Source organism: Pseudophryne corroboree, chromosome 12 (genome assembly GCF_028390025.1).
Source record: "Pseudophryne corroboree isolate aPseCor3 chromosome 12, aPseCor3.hap2, whole genome shotgun sequence".
In the NCBI taxonomy this organism is placed as follows: domain Eukaryota; kingdom Metazoa; phylum Chordata; class Amphibia; order Anura; family Myobatrachidae; genus Pseudophryne; species Pseudophryne corroboree.
In genome coordinates, this window is record NC_086455.1 from 13,971,315 (window position 1) to 13,977,314 (window position 6,000).

The following is a 6,000-nucleotide window of genomic DNA, read 5'->3' on the forward strand; positions in this document are numbered from 1 at the left end:
GCTCCGCAGGAGACAGGGCACAAAAAAGTAAAGCTTTTACCAGATCAGGTGGTGTGCACTGGCTCCTCCCCCCATGACCCTCCTCCAGACTCCAGTTAGATTTTGTGCCCGAACGAGAAGGGTGCAATCTAGGTGGCTCTCCTAAAGAGCTGCTTAGAGAAAGTTTAGCTTAGGTTTTTTACTTTACAGTGAGTCCTGCTGGCAACAGGATCACTGCAACGAGGGACTTAGGGGAGAAGTAGTGAACTCACCTGCGTGCAGAGTGGATTTGCTGCTTGGCTACTGGACACTAGCTCCAGAGGGACGATCACAGGTACAGCCTGGATGGTCACCGGAGCCGCGCCGCCGGCCCCCTTGCAGACGCTGAAGAGAGAAGAGGTCCAAAATCGGCGGCTGAAGACTCCTCAGTCTTCTTAAGGTAGCGCACAGCACTGCAGCTGTGCGCCATTTTCCTCTCAGCACACTTCACACAACAGTCACTGAGGGTGCAGAGCGCTGGGGGGGGCGCTCTGAGAGGCAAATAAAAACCTTATTAGAGGCAAAAAATACCTCACATATAGCCCACAGAGGCTATATGGAGATATTTAACCCCTGCCTAACTTCAAAAATAGCGGGAGACGAGCCCGCCGAAAAAGGGGCGGGGCCTATCTCCTCAGCACACAGCGCCATTTTCTCTCACAGAAAAGCTGGAGAGAAGGCTCCCAGGCTCTCCCCTGCACTGCACTACAGAAACAGGGTTAAAACAGAGAGGGGGGGCACTGATTTTGGCGATATTGTATATATATAAAAGATGCTATAAGGGAGAAACACTTATATAAGGTTGTCCCTATATAATTATAGCGTTTTTGGTGTGTGCTGGCAGACTCTCCCTCTGTCTCCCCAAAGGGCTAGTGGGTCCTGTCCTCTGTCAGAGCATTCCCGGTGTGTGTGCTGTGTGTCGGTACGTGTGTGTCGACATGTATGAGGACGATGTTGGTGAGGAGGCGGAGAAATTGCCTGTAATGGTGATGTCACTCTCTAGGGAGTCGACACCGGAATGGATGGCTTATTTAGAGAATTACGTGAGAATGTCAACACGCTGCAAGGTCGGTTGACGACATGAGACGGCCGACAATCTATTAGGACCGGTCCAGGCGTCTCAGAAACACCGTCAGGGGTTTTTAAAAACGCCCATTTACCTCAGTCGGTCGACACAGACACAGACACGGACACTGAATACAGTGTCGACGGTGAATAAACAAACGTATTTCTCATTAGGGCCACACGTTAAGGGCAATGAAGGAGGTGTTACGTGTTTCTGATACTACAAGTACCACAAGAAAGGGTATTATGTGGGAGTGAAAAAACTACCTGTAGTTTTTCCTGAATCAGATAAAATAAAATGAAGTGTGTGATGATGCGTAGGGTTACCCCGATAGCAAATATTGGCGTTATACCCTTTCCCGCCAGAAATTAGGGTACGTTGGGAAACACCCCTTAGGGTGATAAGGCGCTCACACGCTTATCAAGTGGCGTTACCGTCTCCAGATACGGCCGCCCTCAAGGAGCCAGCTGATAGGAAGCTGGAAAAATATCCTAAAAAGTATATACACACATACGGTGGTTATACTGCGACCAGCGATCGCCATCAGCCTGGAGATGCAGTGCTGGGTTGGCTTGGTCGGATTCCCTGACTGAAAATATTTTATTCATGTAGAGCATTTAATAGGATGCATTCTATATATATGTATGTGAGATGCACAGAGGGATATTTGCTCTCTGGCATCAAGATAAGTGCGTTGTCCATATCTCCCAGAAGATGTCAGGGACACGACAGTGGTCAGGTGATACAAATCCCATACGGCAGATGGAAGTATTGCTGTATAAAGGGAAGGAGTTATTTGGGGGTCGGTCCATCGGACCTGGGGACCACAGCAACAGCTGGGAAATCCAACCTTTTTTACCCCAAGTTACATCTCAGCTAAAAAAGACACCGTCTTTTCAGCCTCAATCTTTCCTTTCCCATGAGGGCATGCAGGCAAAAGGCCAGTCATATCTGCCCAGACATAGAGGTAAGGGAAGTAGACTGCAGCAGGCAGCCCTTTCCCAGGAAAAGAAGCCCTCCACCGCGTCTGCCAAGTCCTCAGCATGACGCTGGGGCCGTGCAAGCGGACTCAAGGTGGGGGGGTAGTCTCAAGAGTCTCAGGGCGCAGTGGGATCACTCGCAAGTTGACCCCTAGATCGTACGAGTATTATCCCAGGGGTAAAGATTGGAGAGTCGAGACATCTTCTCCTCGCAGGTTCCTGAAGTCTGCTTTACCAACGGCTCCCTCCGACAGGGAGGCAGCATTGGAAACAATTCACAAGCTGTATATCCAGCAGGTGATAATCAAAGTACCCCTCCTACGACAAGGAAAAGGGTATTATTTTTCCACACTATATTGTGGTACTGAAGCCAGACGGCTTGGTGTCACATAGTCTAAATCTAAAATGTTTTGAACACTTACATAAAAGGTTCAAATCGAGATAAAGTCACTCAGAGCAGTGATAGCGAACCGGAAAAAAGGGGACTATATGGTGTCCCTGGACATCAAGGATTACCTCCATGTCCAAATTTTGTCCTTCTCATCAAGGGTACCTCTGGTTCGTGGTACAGAACTGTCAATATCAGTTTCAGACGATGCCGTTTGAATTATCCACGGCACCCCGGGCCTTTTTACCAAGGTAATGGCCGAAAAGATGTTTCTTCAAAGAAAAAAGGCATCTAAATTATCCCTTACTTGCACGACCTGAAAAGGGCAAGTTCCAGAGAACAGTTGGAGGTCGGAAGAGCACTATCTAAAGTAGTTCTTCGACGGCACGACTGGATTCTAAATATTCCAAGAATCGCAGCTGTTTTCCGACGATACGTCTGCTGTTCCTATGGATGATTCTGGACACGGTTCAGAAAAAGGTTTTTCTTCCCGAGGAAAAAGCCAAGGAGTTATCCGACCTGTCAGGAACCTCCTAAAACCAGGAAAGGTGTCTGTACATCAATGCACAAGAGTCCTGGGAAAAATGGTGGCTTTTTACGAAGCAATTCCATTCGGCAGATTCCATGCAAGAATTTTCCAAAGGGATCTGTTGGACAAATGGTCAGGGTCGCATCCTCAGATGCACCTGCGAATAACCCTGTCGCCAAGGACAAGGGTATATCTTCTGTGGTGGTTGCAAAAGGCTCATCTATTGGAGGGCCGCAGATTCGGCATACAGGATTTGATCCTGGTGACCACGGACGCCAGCCTGAGAGGTTGGGGAGCAGTCACACAAGGAAGAAACTTCCAGGGGGTATGGACGAACCTGGAAAAGTCTCTTCACATAAACATTCTGGTACTAAGAGCAATCTAAAATGCTCTAAGCCAGGCGGAACCACTCCTGCAAGGAAAACCGGTGTTGATTCAGTCGGACAACATCACGGCGGTCGCCCATGTAAACAGACAGGGCGGCACAAGAAGCAGGAGTGCAATGGCAGAAGCTGCCAAGATTCTTCGCTGGGCGGAGAATCACGTAATAGCAATGTCAGCAGTGTTCTTCCCGGGCGTGGACAACTGGGAAGCAGACTTCCTCAGCAGACACGATATTCACCCGGGAGAGTGGGGTCTTCATCCAGAAGTCTTCCACATGCTAATAAACTGTTGGGAAAGACCAATGGTAGACATGATGGCGTCTCGCCTCAACAAGAAACTGGACAAGTATTGCGCCAGGTCAAGAGATCCACAGGCAATAGCTGTGGACGCACTGGTAACACCTTGGGTGTACAAATCAGTATATGTGTTTCCTCCTCTGCCTCTCATACCAAAGGTATTGAAGATTATACGGTGAAGAGGAGTAAGAACAATACTAGTGGCTCCGGATTGGCCAAGAAGGACTTGGTACCCGGAACTTCAAGAGTTGGTCACGGACGACCCGTGCCCTCTACTTCTGAGAAGGGACCTGCTACAACAGGGTCCCTGTCTCTTTCAAGACTTACCGCGGCTGCGTTTGACGGCATGGCGGTTGAACGCCAGATCCTAAAAGGGAAAGGCATTCCAGAAGAAGTCTTTCCTACCTTGATTAAGGCAAGGAAGGAAGTCACCGCGAAACATTATCACCGCATTTGGCGAAAATATGTCGCGTGGTGCGAGGATCGGAGTGTTCCGACGGAGGAATTTCAACTGGGTCGTTTCCTACATTTCCTACAATCAGGATTGTCTATGGGTCTCAAATTGAGATCTATTAAGGTTCAAATTTCGGCCCTGTCAATATTCTTCCAAAAAGAATTGGCCTCAGTTCCTGAGGTACAGACTTTTGTTAAAGGAGTACTGCATATACAGCCTCCTGTGGTGCCTCCGGTGGCACCGTGGGATCTAAATGTAGTTTTAGATTTCCTCAAATCCCATTGGTTTGAACCATTGAAAAAGGTGGATTTTAAATATCTCACATGGAAAGTGACTATGTTACTGGCCCTGGCTTCCGCCAGGAGAGTATCTGAATTGGCGGCTTTATCTTATAAAAGCCCTTATCTAATCTTCCATTCGGATAGGGCAGAACTGAGGACTCGTCCGCATTTTCTCCCTAAGGTGGTATCAGCGTTTCACCTGAACCAACCTATTGTGGTGCCTGCGGCCACTGGCGACTTGGAGGACTCCAAGTTGTTGGACGTTGTCAGAGCCTTAAAAATATACATTTCAAGGACGGCTGAAGTCAGAAAATCTGACTCGCTGTTGATACTATATGCACCCAACAAGTTGGGTGCCCCTGCTTCTAAGCAGACGATTGCTCGTTGGATTTGTAACACAATTCAACTTGCTCATTCTGTGGCAGGCCTGCCACAGCCTAAATCTGTTAAGGCCCATTCCACAAGGAAGGTGGGCTCATCTTGGGCGGCTGCCCGAGGGGTCTCGGCATTACAATTCTGCCGAGCAGCTACGTGGTCGGGGGAAAACACGTTTGTAAAATTCTACAAATTTGATACCCTGGCAAAAGAGGACTTGGAATTCTCTCATTCGGTGCTGCAGAGTCATCCGCACTCTCCCGCCCGTTTGGGAGCTTTGGTATAATCCCCATGGTCCTTTCAGGAACCCCAGCATCCACTTAGGACGATAGAGAAAATAAGAATTTACTTACCGATAATTCTATTTCTCGGAGTCCGTAGTGGATGCTGGGCGCCCATCCCAAGTGCGGATTATCTGCAATACTGTACATAGTTATTGTTAACAAATTCGGGTTATATTGTTAAGGAGCCATCTTTAAGAGGCTCTTTCTGTTATCATACTGTTAACTGGGTTTAGATCACAAGTTGTACGGTGTGATTGGTGTGGCTGGTATGAGTCTTACCCGGGATTCAAATTGCCTCCCTTATTGTGTACGCTCGTCCGGGCACAGTACCTAACTGGAGTCTGGAGGAGGGTCATGGGGGGAGGAGCCAGTGCACACCACCTGATCTGGTAAAAGCTTTACTTTTTTGTGCCCTGTCTCCTGCGGAGCCGCTATTCCCCATGGTCCTTTCAGGAACCCCAGCATCCACTACGGACTCCGAGAAATAGAATTATCGGTAAGTAAATTCTTATTTTCTCCTGCTACGGTGCTACGCTGCTGTAGCCGCTGCTCTCCCCATCTCCTCCTCACAGGTCCCTCATCTCAATCCGACATTTTTTAAAGTCGGATTGAGATGGTCAGGAATGGCGCCGTTCATTGAATAGCCCTTGTCGGATCCATTCCGACAAATGCATGTCGGAATGGATCTGACTTTAATTGAATATACCCCATAGGGGTAAAATTACCAAGTGGTGGCTCGCAGCTTTTGCTGTGTTTAAATCTGAAACTTAAAATGGTAACTACTGTGGACTTAAACGCGACACGAAGGGGTGGCTTGCAAACCCAGCCGAGTAAATATACCTTACCGACTGCTCGATGCAGTGCTCAAGTGACACCTTCCATCAATGTCACCTTTAAAGGAATTGTCTATACAAACAAACAGAAATAAAGAGACATTTTCCAGGA